We start from the raw sequence: 21,367 nt of genomic DNA, 5'->3' as shown, positions 1-21,367 counted from the left end.
GGCACCCTGTCTACCTTAGCTACTCTACCAAGTTCTCTCTGCTTTTACACAGCATCCTGTTTGTATCCTTCATACCACTAATCACATCTTACATTATCTAGTTTATTTATTGGCATATTTATTGTCTACTTTTCCTTAGTAAAGTCTAAGGTCCAAATATGAGTTCTTGATTACTGTGTATCTTTAACACCTAAAGCAGTGATTGGAACATTGTGAGTACTCGGTATACATTTGTTGAGAAGAAGAAAGAGATAAAGGATGAGGAAGAGCTAAAGGGAGAGAGAATTAAGAGTGAGTAATGAGAATCTAGATACAAGTTTCCAACTTCTTTCTCACTGGATGATTGACTCCTATTGGAATAAGTTATGTAATTACAACCTGTTCTTTTTGAATTTCCTTATTTAGGAATCCAATATGCCATACTCCTTTTAACTCAAATCTGCAAGACTCCAAAATTAAAGTCTGAGTAATTAGAGTAAAAATCATGGGTTGCCCAATTAATAATCCTAAATATTCACCTTGAAATAATTGCAGGTAGTCACTAGGAACCCATAAATTGGGAAATGCAAAAATAAATTTCATAAAATACTTTTCCAGATACAGATAGAATTGTATAACATCTGTCTGTAGGCTTACATTCCAGAAAGTAATCAACCAGGACACAAGAGGTGATAGCATTATGTTGTTTGATGACTTCCCTGAGGAGAGAGTCTGCTGTGTGTGTGTGTGTGTGTGTGTGTGTGTGTATGTGTGTGTACACATGTGTAAATATATATATATATATATATATATATATATATATATATATATATATATATATATACACACACACACATATATGCATGTATATATGTGTGTACACATATATAATAAATTTCATCATAAAAGGAATATTAGAATTATAACCTTGTTGCTACAAACCTTACCAGTGTGATAAGTATTGAGGGAAATCTACTTAGGATAAAGAATAAGATGTGATTATCTATTTCTCTTTAATTAGTCATCTTCAGTATCAATCTTTTAGTTAAAATACTTCAGGAGAAGAGGTATTCTCTTTTACCCCATATCACCTAGGACCTTGTACATTGGAGAACTATTTTATGGTTCATTTTCTATCAGGGCTCTGAGTACCTGCAGTCCACTATGGACATTTTTATTTTGCTAAGACACTCAGTAGTCAATTGCATAGTCTTGAAATGATAGTGAAGCTCGGAATTTAAAATACATATATTAAATGTGTGGTTAATACACTATAAAATACGATTAAAAGTATCAATTTAAGATATAACATATAAGACTAACTAATATATAAGACTTACATAACATGTAGGACTAAGATATAAGATATAAGACTAATGTTTGTCTATGTCTTTATTCTAGTCCTAAAGAATATTCTCACATATAATAAAGAATTTCCATTTGATGTTCAGCCTGTCCCATTAAGGTAAATAAATAAGCATCCATATTTTGTCTTCTGATTTTATTATCTATTTTATGCCTGTTTTTTAAATATTTCTGGATTTTTTCCCTATCAAATTTGGTATTGGTGATATTGGTAGCAATGAAATGATTGACATTGACATTTATATCAACATTAACCTAATAATCAGCATCTTATCTGGGAAGTTAGTGGCTTTGAGGGTTAGCTGGTGTATTAAGTGGAGTAGCTCACTAATTTTTCTGTCCTTTTTTATATAGGAGAATTTTAGCCCCTGGTGAGGAAGAGAATTTAGAATTTGAAGAAGATGAAGAATAAGGTGGTGCTGGAGCAGGGTCTCCTGATTCTTTTCCTGCTAGAGTGCCTGGTGGGTACAAAAAATGTACATTATATAATTCAAGGTCAGGTGTTTGGAACTTACTTTTGTACTTGTTAGTGGCAGGTAAAACATCTCCAAGTTTGCCAATCTTCAGCAAATTATCACGGCCATTCTGTTAGCGGTAGCTATCGGTTAATTGTGAAAGTATCTTACTATTTGTGTCAGGGATCCTCAAAACATCCCATGTTTAGTGATTGGCTAGGAAGACCCACAGGACTCAGCATATAGCTGTACTCACAGTTGTATTCTGAGTCATTACAACAAGAAAACACAAGAACAAAATCAGCAAAGGGTAAAGGCACACAGACAAATTCCAGGGGAAACCAAACTTCTAAGAGTCCTCTCCCAGCAGAGTCAAATATGTACTCGATTCTCTCAACATTCTTTCACACCTGTGAAATGAAAAATATTGTCTATTGGGGAAGCACTGTAGAGATTAAGTGCACAAGACACTTATTGGGGTTAGCATGAACCAAAACTACAGACTCCAGGAAGAAAGCAAGTGTTCAGCACAAACCATATTGTTTGCATGGACCGTTTAGGCACAGTGATCTTCTTAACAGGGCACGATGGGAATCCTGCTGAAATCCAGGTTCCCAGATGCTAGCCATGGACCAACATTGTAAGTAGGCTTTCTAGAGTAACTGTTTGCTATGTTAATTATTTTCTTTATATATCTAGCTGTTCTTTAAATAATCATATATGATTGTGAAACCTGGACCTGGAGGAACAGATACTAAACAGTTACCCTTAACAGGGAAATAAAGAATACATAGCAAGTCCTTTTTATTTGTGGAAGATCTTGACAAGGTTGTAAAATACCCTAGTCAAGCACCCTGAGTAAATTTTTTGACTCTTCCACTTCTATACTTTCTTCTGTTCTTATACAGTGCACAGTTTTTACTTCTGATGAACTAGTTCATTTTTGGAAGTGTAGAAATAACACTGTACTATTGTGATGCATTTTTTAAAAGACTCTATGCTTTATGGTATAATTAAATATAATATACTTATCATCCAGAAAACTTCACAATTAAAGTCAGATTCCAGTAATTTAAATACTCTTTGGTAGAAGACTTTTGAAATATAAACAGTATAGGCTTAGACAAACAAGATACCTGCGCTTTTGAGTCTAACATCTGCCAATCAGTAGTTAAGTGACTGTACTTAATTCTTTATAAAAGGAGATGTTGACAATGCCTAATTTGTAGGGTTAAAGTGAAAATTAAGGCACCACATACAAAGCATTTGGCATGATACTTTTCATTTGCTGGTGTAGTGGTGGCTACTGTATTTTCATTATCACCTCTAAATGGTGCTAATGTCCTACACCATAGGATTATTGGAAAAATTACAGTCACTCTAAAATGTTATTGTTAGTGTTTCTTTGGTACAAGGTAAGTATTTCCAATCTGCTTATCCTTATGAAGAAAGAGCTATATTTTACTTGTCATATTTGTAGGAAATTTTAAGATTGCTGAGATGATGAGGTAAATAAATTTGCTAAAATTTTTCTGTATTTTTTATTTCCTTTTCAAACCACATGCTATAATTGAAATAGATTCCAGTTCTATAAATTTCTGGTTTGGTTATTTGTTCACTAGCTATACTTCTGTAGCAAACAAGATCCTTGAAGCAGATGATATAAGTCATGAAATGGACAGATTAAGGTCTTTATGGTGTTCAAGTTGCTGAGTTGAAAAGAAACTCTGTAAATTAAGTCTATTTGCTATGAAAGATTAAGCCCAAAGTAATCAGATTTTTGTATTCTGATACAGCATTTTGGTATTTTATTTCAGAGATACAGAAAGCTCACTAAACCCTTCTATTCCCTGAATTATTTTCCTCAAAGTAAGAAAGAGTACATATAGTTCAATTGGCTATATTTGATTTGCGATGATATTTTCAAGGGCCTGTGTCATTATAAAATTGAAAATGTCATTGAAGGACAATTTAACCTTTAACTTAATTGTAGAATGGGAAAAAATTGTTATACTGTGGACATCCAAGATTTCAGTCGTGATAAGGCTGTTGTGTCTACATTATCATGGCAGGGTGCTTCTAAGAATTATAACATTTTTATTACGTTTATTTTATGTAATTTATATAATTGTAAGTTTGTTGTACTTTTTTTTGGTACTGAGGATTTAACACAGGGTTACTTTACCAGTGAACCACATCCTCAGCCCTTTTTATTTTTTATTTTGAGACAGGATTTCACTTAGTTGCTGAGGGCCTCACTGAGTTGCTGAGATTAGTCTTAAACTTGGGATCCTCCTGCCTCAGCCTCCCAAGTCACCTGGATTCCAGGCTTGTGCCATAGCATCTAGCTTATTGTGCTCTTTTTAAAAAAAGATTTATTAAGGTGTCCCTTACATATATAAAAGGCATCTTTTTTAGTGTGTAGCTTTATGAGTTTTGACAAACACACATGCTAAACACTACTACTGTTAAGCTAATGAGATGAAGTATACTATATAAATATGGTATGACCAAAAGTAGTTTATTCCCTTTTAAAATTAAAAATGGATTTTTATCCAACATTTCTTGAAAAGAATAAAAATTGTTAAACCTTTCTTTGACATTAATATCATTTTCAAAGCCTTCAATTCTCATAAGACAAACAGTAACTTTTGTGTACTGCTTTAAACACTAACTGGCTTAAGTCCAAATAGTAGTTTAATTTTCTTAAGGTAATCTCAGTAGATTTCATTTAAATAGAGGATATAAATTTATAACTTATCATTTATTACCTGAAAATTTATTTATCATGTTGAATATTAAAGCTTCTAAATGATAAACCAAAGTAATAGAAATTTAAAAAAAAAGCTGGCCAGGATTACATGCTTATAATCCTAGCTACTTGAGAAATTGAGGCAGGAGGATTGCAAGTTTGAGACCAGTGGGGACAACTTAGAGAGAATTTGTCTCAAAATAGAAAGAACTATGGATGTAGCTCAGTGGTAGGGTGCTTGCCTCACTTGTGTGAAGCCCTACATTCGTTTCCTAGTACCACATGCACAAATAGCCATGACACAATTTTAGACAAAATTTTAAAAAACATTTCTGAGTGACCTAAACATAAGCCTAGCAATTTCAACATTATTCTAGATTTGTATTTGTTATTCATCTTTTATATAGTCTTAAATATGTACAAAAAATGTTTTTTTGAAACTCAAAATGAAGAGTGAATCTTACTTCTTTAATATCAAACCTGTACTTGTTTCTTTCCTGCATAAATATTCAATTCTGAGTTGAACTTGAGAGTTAAGCAAATATGGATTTCATTTTCAGCTAAAGTGCAGTTTTTTTCTTACCCATGCATATAGGAAGTTGAACACTGCCAAAATATTCATTGCTGTTCCATGAATATTAAGGCATCCTTATTTCACAGAATTTCAGAATATATCTGGGGTTAATCAGTAAATATTACCAAAGTGTGCAGTTAGACTCTGGCTCTCTGAGGACTTCCTTCCTCTCAAAGTCTCAAATTCTCAGACTGAGCCAAACAGTCAGAGCCAGAGTCCCTCATCCAGTCATGTACTTATGTTGAAAGGAAAGGAAAATACCATTCAATGTTATCTGGTAGTTCTCCTAGCTGTTTTTCAATAGTTTTAAGGCTTGTTAATATTCTATCACTCTCAAGCAGTTTTGGAAACATTTTAAGATTTCTTTTTTATAATTTGTTTCTTGTTTGTTTGTAGTACTGGGGATTGAAGTTGGGGGTACTCTACCACCTAGCTACATCCCCAGCTCTTTGATTTATTTTTTTAGTTTGAAACCAGGATTTTGCTAAGTTGCCCAGCTGGCCTCTCCTGCCTTAACTTGCCAAGTTGCTGGGATTACAGGCATGCACCACTATGTCTGGCTAAGTTTTTTTTTAATCCATGAATCTTGTCACTTGAATTCAAAAAAGGTTTTCTCCAGAGCTTTGCAGAAATTGGTTCATAGGAAATGTCTATTGAGTAGGCTCTTCATCAAGGCTCTAAGCAACATCTGACCTGCTTTTTCTTGAAAGTGCTCTGGCCACTCAAATTTTTAACCCAGCACCTGTAGTAACTCTTCCTTGCATGCTAAATAGCATCTGTGTATGAAACATATACCCACTGATTAATCGTAGGTTTTGTGAGAGTATTTATTATTTTTTTCCAGATATGTTGGTGACACTTAAGAATTCAGCCATTATCCAAATCACATATTTCTGAACACAGAAAAATACATATTTCTAGTACCAGTCAATAAAGAAAATAAAAACAAGAACATACTCATATAACCTATATACAAACAACTTTAATCAGGTATAATTTTTGACAGACTTAGAAATATTATTATTTGAAGCTAATGACCCCTAAGAATTTTATCAAACTTTTAATGTAATTTCAAAGTGAACAAACTTCTTATGATTTTACTCTTTATTTTGAAAGGTTGGAGCAGTTCCTCAACTACTAATCAGTTACCACCCAAAATAAATTGTGCATGTGTTTTTATATTTTCACACAATTTTTATGTGTGTACAAATTGCAGATGTGCAGTACAAATTGCAAAATTTTTCTCTTGCTAGATTTTTAAGACCCATTTCATGTTCTGTGCCATCTACAAAATGTTATGACCAAATAATGATTTGACAATACCATTATTTTAAATTATGTTAAAATTATCCCAAAATATTAGAAAATATTATTTTATATATATCCTTTTTATTGCATTTTAAAATTACAAAGAAATGTGCACTTAAAAAAAGTGTGTGACAGACTTTGAATTGGTAGTATCAGACATCTGAATTTAATTACAAGTATGATAAATCTAAAACAAAGAAGACATATATAATCATATACATATGATAATGCTTAGTTTACATTTTAGATATCAGGTACATCTCTGTCCTAAAAGTATGGATAAAAATTTTGTACTTCTTATTCATGACATTTAATTCACCAAGCACCAAGGCAAAATTAACACTGACTCACCTCTTATTGAAGTAAATGCCTGTGACAAACATTTGTACAATATTATGTAAAAAGCCAAGCAAATGAAATTACTCAATAAGCAAACTCAAATCAGTATTTTAAAAAAATATAATCTTTGGTAATTTTCCTCTTTTAATGTTCTGACCTAGACAATAATGTACTATTTTGGACAAAGACTGTCATGCCATTTTCAATTTTGGACTAGAAATTGTCCTTATGGTATGATATGAGATATAAACAATAGCAATTTTTAAAAAGCAAAAATAAAAAGTTGAAAGAAAAAAATGACTTCCCCTTCTGCATGTGAGGACAGGGTCTTAAGAATCCCACTGACCTTCATATCCATGTCACTCCAGATTCATCTTCAGGCTGGTGGTCCTTTCATTGTCTGATTCTCCATGATCTCTATGGCTACAGAGAGACTATTGAATGTGAGGCCATCCTACTTGATACTCAGACCTTCATTTTTCTCAGCATTCTCTTGGAACAAAGAAGTTGCGGTCGGGGGGTGGGGGGCTTCAGATGCTCTCCCATTGTTTTTCTGTACCTGTTGCAGGTAGAGTGGTGCTTCATTGCTTGGTCTGTGTCAGTGCTGTGGGGTGCCCAGCAGAGGCAGAGGCCTTACTTGCACAATTCCCTTTCCTCTCCACAGTGGAAGTGGCTGTAACATTCTTGGCTAGGTCAGACGCTTTTACACAGTTTTTAAAACATTCTTGAGTGAACTCGTCTGTGTTTAACAAACAGCCATTTGGGGGATCCATAGCTACCTTCATAAATTGTTTTCCACAGATGAAGCACAATGAAATAGAGCAACTTGAGTTTTTACCCAAGTACTACCTGTTAATAAATAGTTTCCATCAACAAAATGAACTTTTTGGTGTCTCCTATTACAGTAATGTGGTGAAATGGTTCCAAACCTTCTAATTCATTGTCATTACTTTATCAGAGTTGTCTTTAGGTTTAGGCTTAGAATCTTCCTCTCACAGAAACTCCCACTGAATTGAGTAATTCCTTACAACTCTTTTTGACACCAGTGAGAGCATGCTTGCTCTGGTTGGTGCATAAGAGGTGGTTGGGGCAGATAAGTCAGAAAAAGACGTGCTTTCTGTGTTCAGTACAACTTGGGGCTCACCAGCTACCAATGGCTTTCTTTGTCTTGCAGTAAAAACTGAAAGTGGAATTAACCAAATGAACACAGTCCAGCTGCTCACTGCTATTTGAGTGTTAAAGACCTATCATATTGCTATCTGGGCTACTCAGTCTCTGTCCATTCCTGTGAATGTGCATTGCCCAGTGTACAAAGTTCAAATGTTACTCTTTTTTAATCACTCCCTTACTTGGAGTTCTTAGTGACAGCTCAATAACATTCCTGGGATGTTTTTGAAAACTTGGTTTGGACAGCTGTAGCCATTTAGAGTTTTCCATATTTAAAAGTATAAGGCATAAATAGTGGCCTCACAAAAATGTCTATATTCTAATCCTGGGAACCTGTGACTGTTATGTTACATGGCAAAAGGAACTTTGCAGAAGCTTGAGATGGGGAGGTTCTCCTGCAGTTCCTTTTAAGGCTTTAGGGACAATTAAAATAAAGATGTTAAAATGGGACATGATGGTTAAAAGCATGGACTCTGTAGCCAAACTACTGTGTGATTATGGATAATTTGTTTTTCTATGCCTCACTTTTCACCTCTGAAAAATAGAACTAAACTATTGTTGTGAGGATTAGATGAGAGGATTAGGACAGTACCTGACACATCACAAATACTCACAAGTGTTAGCTATTTCTTATTTACATAGCAATTCCATGTGGAAGAACATTTCTCCTGATCTCTGTTCTAGATCTGAGAGCAGATGATTTAGCTGGAATAGCACAGTTTACACTGGATTGTGTGTAGTGATTTCTTTCTTATCCTTGTTAGTCTTCAGATTTTATGAATGTACTTGACTTGTTCTCATATTACACTATGAAATTGGATATGTTAATTCTTCACTTATAAATCTTCCTTTTAATGCATTGGCTCAATGCATTAAAAGTATTTGATCTTCTTTTATGTTTATTATTTCTTCACTCATTGATATAGATTCTCTAGCCATTTGTTTACAAAAGCATGATAACCTCTAGAACTGGAAATTCAGTCATTCATTCAATAAAATATTTCTTCAATAAAGATCTGTTTATTCCTTGTGCATACTACAAAATGAACAGTTCCCACACCTTTCAGGATGCTTATTGTGTAGTCAGCAAGACAGAGCCAAAAGCACATGATTATAATTAGAGATGTGCACCAATGTCATAGGTTGGCAAAAAGAAGGGCTGAGGGAGTTCAATAAATCTAGCCAGATTTAGGACTCACTGAGTATGTAGGAGTTGACCATGCAGAGAGAGAGCACATCATAGACCATTCTGAAACACCTTAAATAGGCACCTTTCTATGTAATCTATGATCTTAATTACAGTCAGCTTCCTTCATCATGGAGCACAATGTTTGACATTCTACCTTGAATTAAACAAGAAATTCAGACTTGCAATCACTGCCTCCATATTAAATTATTTGAAGCATAATGATTACATTAAACTTACTGTGTAATCTCAGGCAAAAAGATTGTTGCTAAGGAATGTAGCATCAGCCCTACCATTTCAACTGAAAGATCTAGATGATGACAGGTTATAAAATTGACTCACCCCAAAGTAACAACAAGTTTAATATCAACTTGGAAAAAAAATAAACTTAACATCAAAAAGACTTTGAAAGTTGTAAAGCAATCGTCTTTTGACTGTCAAAAAAAGGGTAGTAAAGAGGTAAGACATAAAAGAGGTAACATTCTTGGAGGTTTTGGGGGGTGGGGTAGGGTGGGTTCTTTTTTTTGTCTTTTTTGGAACTAGACATCGAATCCAGGATTTTGCAAATGCAAGGCAGACACTTTGCCACTGAGCTACATCCCAACCCAACATTCATAATATATAAAGAAAAATTTTAATTGTAATAACCAAAGCAGAATACATGAGAGGAACAGACAACATGAGCGAGTGTGCGCATGTGCGAACACGCACACACACACACACACACACACACACATACACACACACACACACATTTAAAAATACCCGTTAAACATATAAAAAGATACTCAACTTTATTTTTAATAAAAAACCTAAATTAAAGCTACAGTTGGTGAGTCTTAGGGGAAATAGGTACTTATTAATCACTGGTGGGAATAGAAAAATGGTAGAGTTCCTTTGGAGGGAAATTGAGCATTCTCTAACAACATATAAGTACATATTTTTGCCTGAGCAATCCCATTCCTGAGAATTTACTCTGAAGGTGCACCCGCAAAATGCAGGAAAAAGAGGGGGAAACACTTGCATATATACCAGATTCTCTGTTGAGGTGTTTTTTATAATGATAAAAAGTTAGAAATAATGTAACTGCCATATGAAGATTGACTGAATAAACTATGATACATAGGATGGTGTAGAACATAATTCAGAAAATCTCCATGAACTAATGAGTGATTTTTAAAAATATATTATTAGCAGAATTTATCAAGGTAGTTCACATTAGCAGATTAAGGGGAAAGATTTCATAATGCTGTCAACAATGCAGAAAAAGTTCTCAGTTAAGTTTGAAATACAGCCTTGATTTTAAACAATTCTTGGCAAAGAACAGAAAAACATCCTTAACTTGATAAAACATGGCTACATGACATTTACAACCCAAAATCATTTAATGATGAATTTGAACAAAACAAGAGTGTCTATTACTTCTTTTCATCAGAATTGTTTTGGAAGCCTTAGCTACTGCACTAGGATAAGAAAAATGAAATATAAAAGGGTGGATGTTCTTTATTTGCATATTTATGAATATATAGAGAATATGCAAAAAAACCTATTCATAACTCATTAATAAGATAATGCGGTTTCTGGATATAAAATCTGTACAGACAAATCAATTCTATCTCAAACAAGTAATAGTTGTTAGAAAATGAACTATTATAATATATATAGTAGTATTAAATAATATCAAGGACCTTATTATAAATTCAACAAAAGAAATATAAGAATTTTATGTAGAAAATAAACCTTTGTTGAAAGAAAGAAAAGAATATCAAAAGGAAAAGGAAACTGGAGCAATCTTGAAATTAGGGAAAAAGATGGAAGAGTGACTTAATAATTGTTATGGTTGGTGAGATGTTGAATTGTACGTTCTCTTTTACTTTTTTCATTTCTCTTGATTGAATTGTTTATGAGAATGCATTTTATAAAAACAGTGAAGTCATTATTCTTTTTTTCATTTGTTCATAATAGTTATTCTTGACATTAGATTCATTTGGACTAATTATAAATGCATGGAATATAATTTGCTCCAATTCAGTCCCTTCACCCTCCCCATCCTCCCTCCCACTGTTCCCTTTGATCCACTTTACTGATCTATTTATTTACATTTTTTAAAATTAGTATCTTATAGATATTCAAAGTGATGAGTTTCATTATAGTATATTCACATATGTGCATTGGAAAGTTACTTTGGGTTCATTCCACAGTTTTTCCCTACCCACTCCCCATTCCCTTCTTTTTCTTTTATTGATTTTATTTTTTTTTAAAATACAGGACAATAGAGTGTATTACAATTCTTATTACACATATAGAGCACAATTTTTTATATCTTTGTATAAAGCATATTCACGCCAATTCACGTTATACATGTACTTGTTTTTTTTTTTTTGCATTACAATTCTTATTACACATATATACCAAAATTTTTCATATCTCTGTTTGTATATAAAGTAGGTTGACAGCCAATTTGTGTCTTCAGACATGTACTTTGGATAATGATGTCCATCACATTCATTCCACATTCATTAGGAGGCTAATCCCCTGCCTCCTCCCTTTCCCTCACTCCCCTCTTCCCTATCTAGAATCCATCTATTCATCCCATGTTCCTCCTCCCTATCCTATTATGAGTCAGCCTCCTTATATCAGAGAAAACATTTGGCATTTGTTTTTTGGGGATTGGCTAACTTCACTTAGCATTATCTTCTCCAGTGCCATCCATTTACCTGCAAATGCCATGATTTTATTCTCTTTTTAAAAAGTTCATTGTGTATATATGCCACATTTTTAAAAATCCATTCATCCACTGAAGGGCATGTAGGTTGGCTCCACAGTTTAGCTATTGTGAATAGTGCTGCTATAAACATTGATGTGGCTGTGTCCCTGTAGTATGTTGTTTTTAAGTCCTTTGAGTATAGTCCAAGGAGAGCAATAGCTCGGTCAAATGGTGGTTCCATTCCCAGATTTCCAAAGAATCTCCATACTGCTTTCCAGATTGGCTACACCAATTTGCAGTCCCACCAGCAATGTATGAGTGTACCTTTTTCCCCACATTCTTGCCAACACTTATTGTTGTTTGTCTTCATAATAGCTGCCATTCCGATTAGAGTTGTATCTTAGTTTTGATTTGCATTTCTCTGATTGCTAGAGATGTTGAAAATTTTTTCATATATTTGTTGATTGATTGTATATCCTCTTCTGAGAAGTGTTTGTTCAAGTCCTTGGCCCATTTTTTGATTGGGTTACTTGTTTTTTCAGTGCTTAGCTTTTTGAGTTCTTTATATACCCTAGAGATTAGTGCTCTATCTGATGTGTGAGGGGTAAAGATTTTGTCCCAGGATGTAGGCTCTCTGTTCACCTCACAGATTGTTTCTTTTGCTGAGAAAAATCTTTTTAGCTTGAATCCATCCCATTTATTGATTCCTGGTTTTGATTCTTGTGCCATAGGAGTCTTATTAAGGAAGGTGGGGCCTAACCCATATGATGAAGATTAGGGCCTACCTTTTTCTTCTGTTAGACACAGAGTCTCTGGCTTAATTCCTAGGTCCTTGATCCATTTTAAGTTAAGTTTTGTGCATGGTGAGAGTTATGAGTTTAATTTCATTTTGTTGCATATGGATTTCCAGTTTTCCCAGCACCATTTGTTGAAAATGCTACCTTTTCTCCAGTGCATGTTTTTGGCACCTTTTTCTAAAATAAGCTGATTGTAATTTTGTGGGTTAGTCTCTGTGTCCTCTATTCTGTACCATTGGTCTACCAGTCTGTTTTAGTGCCAATACCATGCTGTTTTTGTTACTATTGCTCTGTAGTATAGTTTAAGGTGTCTCATATAGCGATACTCCCTGCTTCACTCTTCTTGCTAAGGATTTCTTTAGCTATTCTTGATCTCTTATTTCTCCAGATGAATTTCATGATTGCTTTTTCTATTTTTATGAGGAATGCCATTGAGATTTTGTTTGGAATTGCATTAAATCTATATAGTGCTTTTGGTAGTATGGTCATTTTGATAATATTAATTCTGCCTATCCCAAGAGCGAGGTAGATCTTTCCAGAAATAGTAAATGAATTCAGCAAAGGAGCAGGATATAAATCAACACCCATAAATCAAAGGCATTTCTGTATATCAGTGACAAAGCCTCTGAGAAGGAAATGAGGAAAACTGCCCCATTTACAGTAACCTCAAAAAAAAAAATAAGATACTTGAGAATCAACGAAAGAAGTCAAAGATCTATACAATGAAAACTACAGAACCCTAAACAGAGAAATCAAAGAAGATCTTAGAATATGGAAAGATCTACACATTCCTTTCTTAAAAGGAGAAAGGGAGGAAGAGGGAGGGAGACTGGAAAGGTGGGCAGGGTCAGATCAGAATATGATAGCCCAAAGGGTGGGGTTTTGGCCTGCTGAGAACTTCTAACTGAAGGAGATTGGAATCCTGAAAGCAACCTAGGCAGCAAAGCCTCTGCCCTCCTCCTGCCCTCCTGTCCTTCACCCTTCTCTCCCAAAGCCTTCTCTCATAAAACCTAGAAAGCTCTCTCTCTCTCTCTCTCTCTCTCTCTCTCTCTCTCTCTCTCTCTCTCCCTCTCTCTCTCTCTCTCTCTCTCCTCTACCCTCCCTGCTATTCCCTTCCTGTCCCCTTACCCTCCCTTACCCCCTCCCTTAAAAACCCTCATTTCAGACAGGACCTGCCTTAGGTCCAGAAGGAAAGAAGGTTATACAGAGAGGCCAAGAAGAATCTGACCAGACAGGGCTTGCTAGGATCCTGGCAGCCTTTTACCATTAGCTCATACCCCCTTTCCAGTCATTTCTACATGGCCGTCCATTCTTCATGGAACATAAACATAAAAACAGGAGTTTTCCCTGGATCTGTAGGTCTTTATTTCTGAAGGCTTTTAGGTCAAATAAAGTTCTATTAAATAAATGTTATGATTTTTAAAATGTAAAGATATATACTAGTTCATAAATTAGAAGAAGCAATTTATATAGATAGACTCTTTCTGAAACTCATCTGAATTTTTATTGCACTTCCTGGACCTTTTATACAGCTATAGAATTAAGATACTGTATTAGTGATAAGAGGATAAACAGTTCGGTAAGACAGAAAACTCAGAAAGTGATTGCCACATGATTTATGATTGAGGTGGGACTGCAGATCAGTGGTGGAAAATGTCAGTCTTTTTAATAAGTAGTGCTGAGACAATTGAGTATTTATGTGAAATTGAATGAAATTAAAGCTCCTACTATACACCATAGACAATAATTCTGTGTGACATATAGAATTAAGTGTGTGGGGCTGGGAATGTGGCTCAAGCATTAGCATGCTCGCCTGGCATGCGTGTGGCCCGGGTTCGATCCTCAGCGCCACATACAGACAAAGATGTTGTGTCCGCCAAATACTAAAAAATAAATATTAAAACTCTCTCTCTCTCTCCCAATCTCTCACTCTCTCACACTCTTTCTTAAAAAAAAAAAAAAAAGAATTAAGTGTGAATGGCAAAACAATAAAATGCTTTCAAGATAATAACTTTATGATTTTGGAGTGGGGTAAGTTTTCTTAAATATAACATAAAAAGCACTGATTGTAAAGGAAGATATTAAGAAATTTGATATTACTAGCAGTAAGTATTTATCATAATCAGAAGACACCATGGCAGACAAAAGTCATTCTTAATATTCAAAACTAATACTTGGTGTTAGAAGTTAGCAACGGTTGCTATCTTTTGGAAGAGTGCATTGGATAGGGTGTGGGGAAGGACACTCCCAGGAGGCTGATCATATCTTTCCTAGATCTGATGCTAGTTATACAGGTGTATTCACTTTGTGAAAGTTCAGCAAACTGTGCTAACAATTTGTACATTTTAAAATGTATATGCTCTACTTCAACAAAAAGTCTTTATAAAAGAAAACTAAGAAGCTATTTGTAAAACATTTGTCCAGCAAAATAATAGAGACCTCCTACAGCTCAATAAGATAGACATCTCAATAAAAAATCCAGCAAAATATTTGAACACACTTCAGAAAGAGGAAATCATTTATTTGATTTATTTGAAAAGGTGCTCAACCTTATTATTCTTCAGAGGAATGCAAATTAAAATGATTGATCTCTTTATACCAAAATTGGCTAACATGAAGAATCTGAGAAAACAGTACCTAATGAGGAAGTGGAGCAATGAGAACACTACTGCACTTGGGCTAGGAATAAAAATTGGCACAACCACCTTGGGAAATGGATTGTCATTACATAGTAGGTATGGAGGTTGCTGCAGTCTCTGGCTGGGCACAAAATCACGAGCCACCACACAGCTTGTAGATTCAAACAGCAATTCTTTATTCCCGAACTCACACCGGCGTCTACAAACACGTTCTGGGGGAATCCAGGTTCTCTGCCCAAATCCACCACTCCACTGGGCTTCTGTCTCCCAAATATACTGTCTGACCCTAAGAACTCAAGAGGAACTCAGGCAGCAGGATATGCCCTATTCTAAAGGGGGAACACTCTAATCTCCTATTATGCTAAACCGGGGACACCCTAAACACGGATCCACCCTGGTCCTTGAGCAAGGTCACCTTTCAGGAGTCCTTCCACTAGACAGCATGGGAGTAGCTGGCAAGGAAATTGTCATACCTACTTGGCTGATGGCTCCCAGCAGAGGTAACATGCCAGGTGACTTAGTGATTCCTCTGTTTCAGAAATGGGTGCTTATGGGCACCAGAAGATGTTCAGAAGAGTATTTATAATAGCCTTGTTAACTATATCCAAACACTTGGAGTAATTCAAATATCTATCAACACAAGAATTTGTACATAAACTGTAGCATATTTATACAGCCATGTACTACATAATAGAATGAACTTTTCTGCAGAAAAATTCATATATGATATACATACATGTGAATATGTATGTATATAAATATCAATGTATACATATTCACATTTTTCATAAAATTTCAGAGGTGTTTCTTAGCTCTCTGAAGTTCATCCCAGATGTCCAGGTACAAGCCCCTCTTCTAAAAGTACCCTCATTTGTCAATCAAAGAAGATGCATAAAAAAGGTATTATGTATATATTTAATGATATCAGCCTGAGCCCATTTAGGTTTGTTAATGCAACAGTGGAATGCAGCCTCCAGGCCTTCCCATTCTTGCATTTGTCTGTATTGTCTTCATATTTGTTTAAATTAGAAAGTAATACATTTTTAACAGCATTGTTGAGGTATAATTTGTATATCATAACATTTCCCTTCTGTAAGAATAAAATTCATTGATTTTTGACACCTCTATAGACTTTTGCATCTGTCACCACTATACAAGTTCAGAACATTCCCATCACCTCCCAAAATTTCCTCAAGCCACATTTGCCATCAATCAAATGTGTATTTTCAAATATAGTGTGTTGATTGCTTCATGTATTTCAAATAACTCATCATTAAAAATAGCATAACACATTGATGAATAGAAACTTGAAAAACATCAACCAAAATCTTTTGTTAAATGTATTTTGAGGTTCTGTATACATACTTGATTAAAATCAGCTTATTTGCATCTGTTCTCTACTGGTAGTTTCAAAAAAGGGAACATACTGAACAGTTTATTTCTTCCTTCATATGTTCTTGGTGGGTGAATGTTATCATGTTGTTCTGGGTGGGTTTTAGTTTTAAAAATTTTACTTGGTTTTGGGGAAAATGTTCAGTTATACAAATGGCCCTTTTATATGGCAGTCTGTATATTACTACTTTCTTAGAATAAATCATACAAAATAGAATGAAGAATAGAAGTTAGACTATATAGTTAAATTAAAACATAAATATCAAATTGTAAATTATTCTTTATTAGGAGTAACTAAAGGAAAGAATGTATTGATCAACTCTGATATTAAATGTCTCAGACTTTAGAACAGAATAACAAGTATTTTAAAAGCTTTTCTTGTCTTTGTTCTACCACTTCATATTAAGATGCTGAGTATAATATAGAAGTACATATGGAATATAAATATTATGTGAGCATATTATACTATTATGTATAATTGGGCTTCCTCAAGTGATGTTTTTAACAAACTTTTATTGTACATACTATACACTATTATTATAGAAATTATTATTTCTGCTTAAAGGTGATTGTATGGTTGGGAAATGCAGATATATTATGTGTAAAATTAAATATTTTTCTAAAGAAGTATAAATCAGATGTTCATGAATTTTGGACATAAAAATACATAATGCCTAGCTAGTTCTTAAGAGGTAGGCTATATCTTCTGTTTGTCAAAGTATTTACTCTGAAATATTGGTGAAGCTATCTTTTATTGAGGTTTCTCTGTTGCCAGGTACTTTATTACCAAGGTTGCCATCAGAACCAGGAATGACATTACTCACTATCAGGATTGAGAAAATAGGTCTGAAAGACCCTGGACAGTGCATTGATCCCTATATTACAGTTAGTGTAAAGGGTAAATAACTGGCAAATTGCATTATGTTTTTTCTCATATAGGACAAAGTTTTTGACAGGGGATGGTCTTGTATATGTGACAACTTACTTTAATGCATTCTATAATGAGGCAAAATCCTAGAAGAGATCATAACAGAACATAGTTCTGAAAGACTTACAAAATATATTTCCTACTTGCTTTTGAGTTTGTATAGATTTTTGCTCTTCAGATTCCAGATAACGTGCGGACTAAACATACACATTGTCCTTAACAGCAGCTAGAGCCTTCAGGATGTAGATTAACAATAGCACTCCTCACCTTCCATGGGTGTGTAGTTTTCTACACAAAGCCCCATGTCCTGTTTTCCCATCTCTCCTGCTTCAGCCCCTCTTCTTCCTGTGCTACTGAGGTATCTACATAGGTGAGTCCTACAGAGGCAGATAAAAATCAGGGGACAGGGAAGTAGGGTGCGTCCATAACATCCATGCCCTGAGAGCAATCCTGTGGGATGAAGATGTGATTAAGGAATAAATGATACCATTTTACAGAAATAACTATAGTTAGTACAAATGGCTTATTTTAATCTGTAGTTTTGCACCAAAGGAACAGATCGGTGCTGAAATTAAATGGAGGAACTTTTATCAATTGCAGAAATAAAGTCAGATCCATGGGTTCATTAGTGCTAATTAAAAGAAAAATATGACCACAAAGAAAAAGATTTATTTAAAGAACCTAATCCACAGCACTAATACTGGTACACTTTTAAATTCCGATGTTACTAGTTATCAAATATATAGTATACTGGAAAATATTTACATTGTTTGATAGACCATTTGTAAAACTGCATACTCATTCAGAAAGTATACTTAAAACACAAAAATATTTAATGATGTTGTAAATGTTAAGTTACCTTTGCATATGTTAAACTGAAATATTTTTATGTAAATATTTTTTAATTATTAAATGTACTAAATTGTTTTTGAGCTTTTTGAGACACATAAATGAATAACACATAAACACTGAGGAGTTATTAAATGAGTCCATGTTGAATTTGATTAAACTGAGATTTTAAAACCCAGAAAATTAAAACTATATATAATGTATCATCTGGTTGTTGTAAATTCAGGGTATGTTGTAAACAGTATAACCAGAATTTAGATAATATTTATGAAAAATTATTCATTAACCAAAGGGTTTTTGTTGGCTGTTCTCATCCATTTTTGGTTCTTAACAGGGAAATTATGATAAGGTTAGGTTTAAAGGCTTTTCTAAATAAGCCATATACTTGATCAAAGTTAGAAATTGGTGGCAGAGCTCCATTGTGGCAAATTATATACTCCAGATTTTTTTTTTTTTTTTTTTTGCATAGAAAAATATAGTGGACTATTCCCTAAGGAAAACATGTTTGTTCTTTTTACCACTTCACTATGAAGATCAAGTTTTGTCCACTTGGCCATGTAAAGGCTTCCTTGTCCCCTTCATGAGGTCTCCTATCCAGTCTATATTCATTTCTCTCCACATACCCCATGAACTTCAACAACTCTCACATACTTGCTCACACCAAATAGGAATCTCTTAGCCTGAGAATCTCCTCTCAGCTCTTTCCATGCCTCTTTAGGAACTGTAACCTTTGCAGTTTCTAGATTTTCTGTCTGTATATGTGAATGCTCATAAGCAGAAACTTATTTGTTTCTCCAGATCTGAATGGCATAGATTTAACTCCTGTGCAAGATACTCCTGTGGCTTCAAGAAAAGAAGATACATATGTTCATTTTAATGTGGACATTGAGCTCCAGAAGCATATTGAAAAATTAACCAAAGGTTTGTAATTATAAGTTACTGACTTCTTAAGGACTTCTTAAGGACAGTACTTATCTGGGTTTGTGTTGATAGTGTACTTAAAACAAGATCTTATGTCACATAGTTATGAATATTGACTTAAAGAAAGTCAAATCAACATTTTTTTTAATTATGAGAATTAGCAGTTGCATTATCTAGTTGTGTAATAATGTGGTTAAATATTATTTGACAGGGAAGTATTTCTCATAATACAGAGTTAAGGAAGCAGGTTCTCTAATAATTACCTTAAGTCCTTTTAGGAACCTAATGATTACTTTCTAACAGTTAAGGAATTATTTTTTTTCTTTCAATAAGATGCTTTGGGTAAAAAGATACTATAACTGGCAGTTAGTTTGTAAGAATATGGAAAGGACAATCTGGGCATGGTGGTTTCAGGAGGGAGAGAAATAAAATATCAAAGGAACTCTTTTAAATTTCTATTCTAATATAGGTGCTTATTGAAACCATTTTTATAGGTACTGCTGATACTTAAGTAACTTCTGTTTTTCTTGTGGTATTTAATATTTTATATTCTTTGGTAGTTTATGATTCTACCTGTGTACATAACTTACATTCTTGCTATACAATTTTGTTGTACTTTGTAGAATTAAATGATATGGAGAAATGTCACACAGACATGGTAGATGAGCTTGGAGTGACAGCCACAGTGAGTTATCAACAGTTGTGTCATCAGACTGTTTGACACATGTTACTTTGTAAAATCATAGGCTTCTGGTGACACATAAGAAATGTGTGGTCTCTGGCTTATGTGGTTTGTTTTAATTCCTTAGGTGCAGCTATCTTCTTTGAATTCAAACACTACAAGCCTAAAAAAAGGTTTACCAGCACCAAGTGTTTTGCTTTCATGGAGATGGATGAGATTAAACCTGGGCCAATTGTAATAGAACTGTAAGTGATATACATATAGGATTCATACTGTACTAATGGTTACTAGTTCATGTTTCTTCTTAGTCCCTCTTATCTAGAATGTAACATTGGAGTAAATCAATCATCAAAGTATTTTAAACAATCATCTTTCTATTGTGGTTACAGATACAAGAAACCCACTGACTTTAAAAGAAAGAAATTGCAGTTATTGACCAAGAAACCACTTTATCTTCATCTACATCAAACTTTGCACAAGGAATGATTCTGACATGAGTAATGTGGAATTTCTGTGAATTTTACCACTCAGTACAAACCATCATAGCTCTGGGTAGCATATTCATCCTTCAGGAGGCAGGAAGTGAGCCGTACCTATAGGCCAGTGAGTCCTTTGCAAAGCTGTACCACAGAACTAAAGTCCAGCACCTCATTGTTATGACTCCTTTGGATACAAGGTTTATTGTAGATTTTGAAACATGTTTTTACTTTTCTATTAATTGTGCAATTAATAGTCTTTTTCCTAATTTACCACTGTTCCTACCCTGCTTCCTGGAACAATACTGCTGTGGTACGTATGCTCATCTTCAAACTTTAAAATACAGCAATAAGAATGTGCTAGAGTTTACACATTTGCTCACTTTTGCTCCAATATGGTCTTTTGATTTGAATTAACTTCAAATTTTGAATTGAAGTGGGTAGGATAGTACCAGATTGCTTTGAAAGGAAATTGGATCACTTATGGTCTGTCTTATAGGCTGTTCCTTAGAGCTGGCCTAAATTCACCCTCATCTGATAGTTCTACTTAGAAATAGTGTGCCTTGACCAGATCAATATCTTATATGGGAGTGCCCCCCAGATTGTAGCTGTGATTTTTTTCCAGATGACCAGATTGTTTTTCTGAAAGTGAGCATATTTTTAGTCATGTTGATTAGTTGTTCTACATCACATTGCTATTGTTTCTAGGGTTAACATTAATGATTCTAGGGTTAACATTAAAACCATCTCTCTCAGAATAATTACAAATTTTTGGGTGGGTTTAAATCATGTCATCTAAAAATAATTGAGTCAGAAGCTAATGAGATACTGCAGGAACAACTGCTGTTTTT

General features: G+C 34.3%; 1 pseudogene; it reads left to right on the top strand.

Moving 5' to 3' along the window:
- LOC143410741 (axin interactor, dorsalization-associated protein-like) overlaps positions 1–20,526 on the top strand; it is a 36,714-nt pseudogene extending 16,188 nt beyond the window's left edge.
- The last annotated feature ends 841 nt before the right edge of the window (positions 20,527–21,367 follow it).

The sequence above is a fragment of the Callospermophilus lateralis genome, chromosome 11, assembly GCF_048772815.1.
Source record: "Callospermophilus lateralis isolate mCalLat2 chromosome 11, mCalLat2.hap1, whole genome shotgun sequence".
NCBI classification, from domain to species: Eukaryota; Metazoa; Chordata; class Mammalia; order Rodentia; family Sciuridae; genus Callospermophilus; species Callospermophilus lateralis.
Note: the sequence above shows the minus strand (reverse complement) of the source record. Positions and strands in the feature narration are given on the sequence as shown.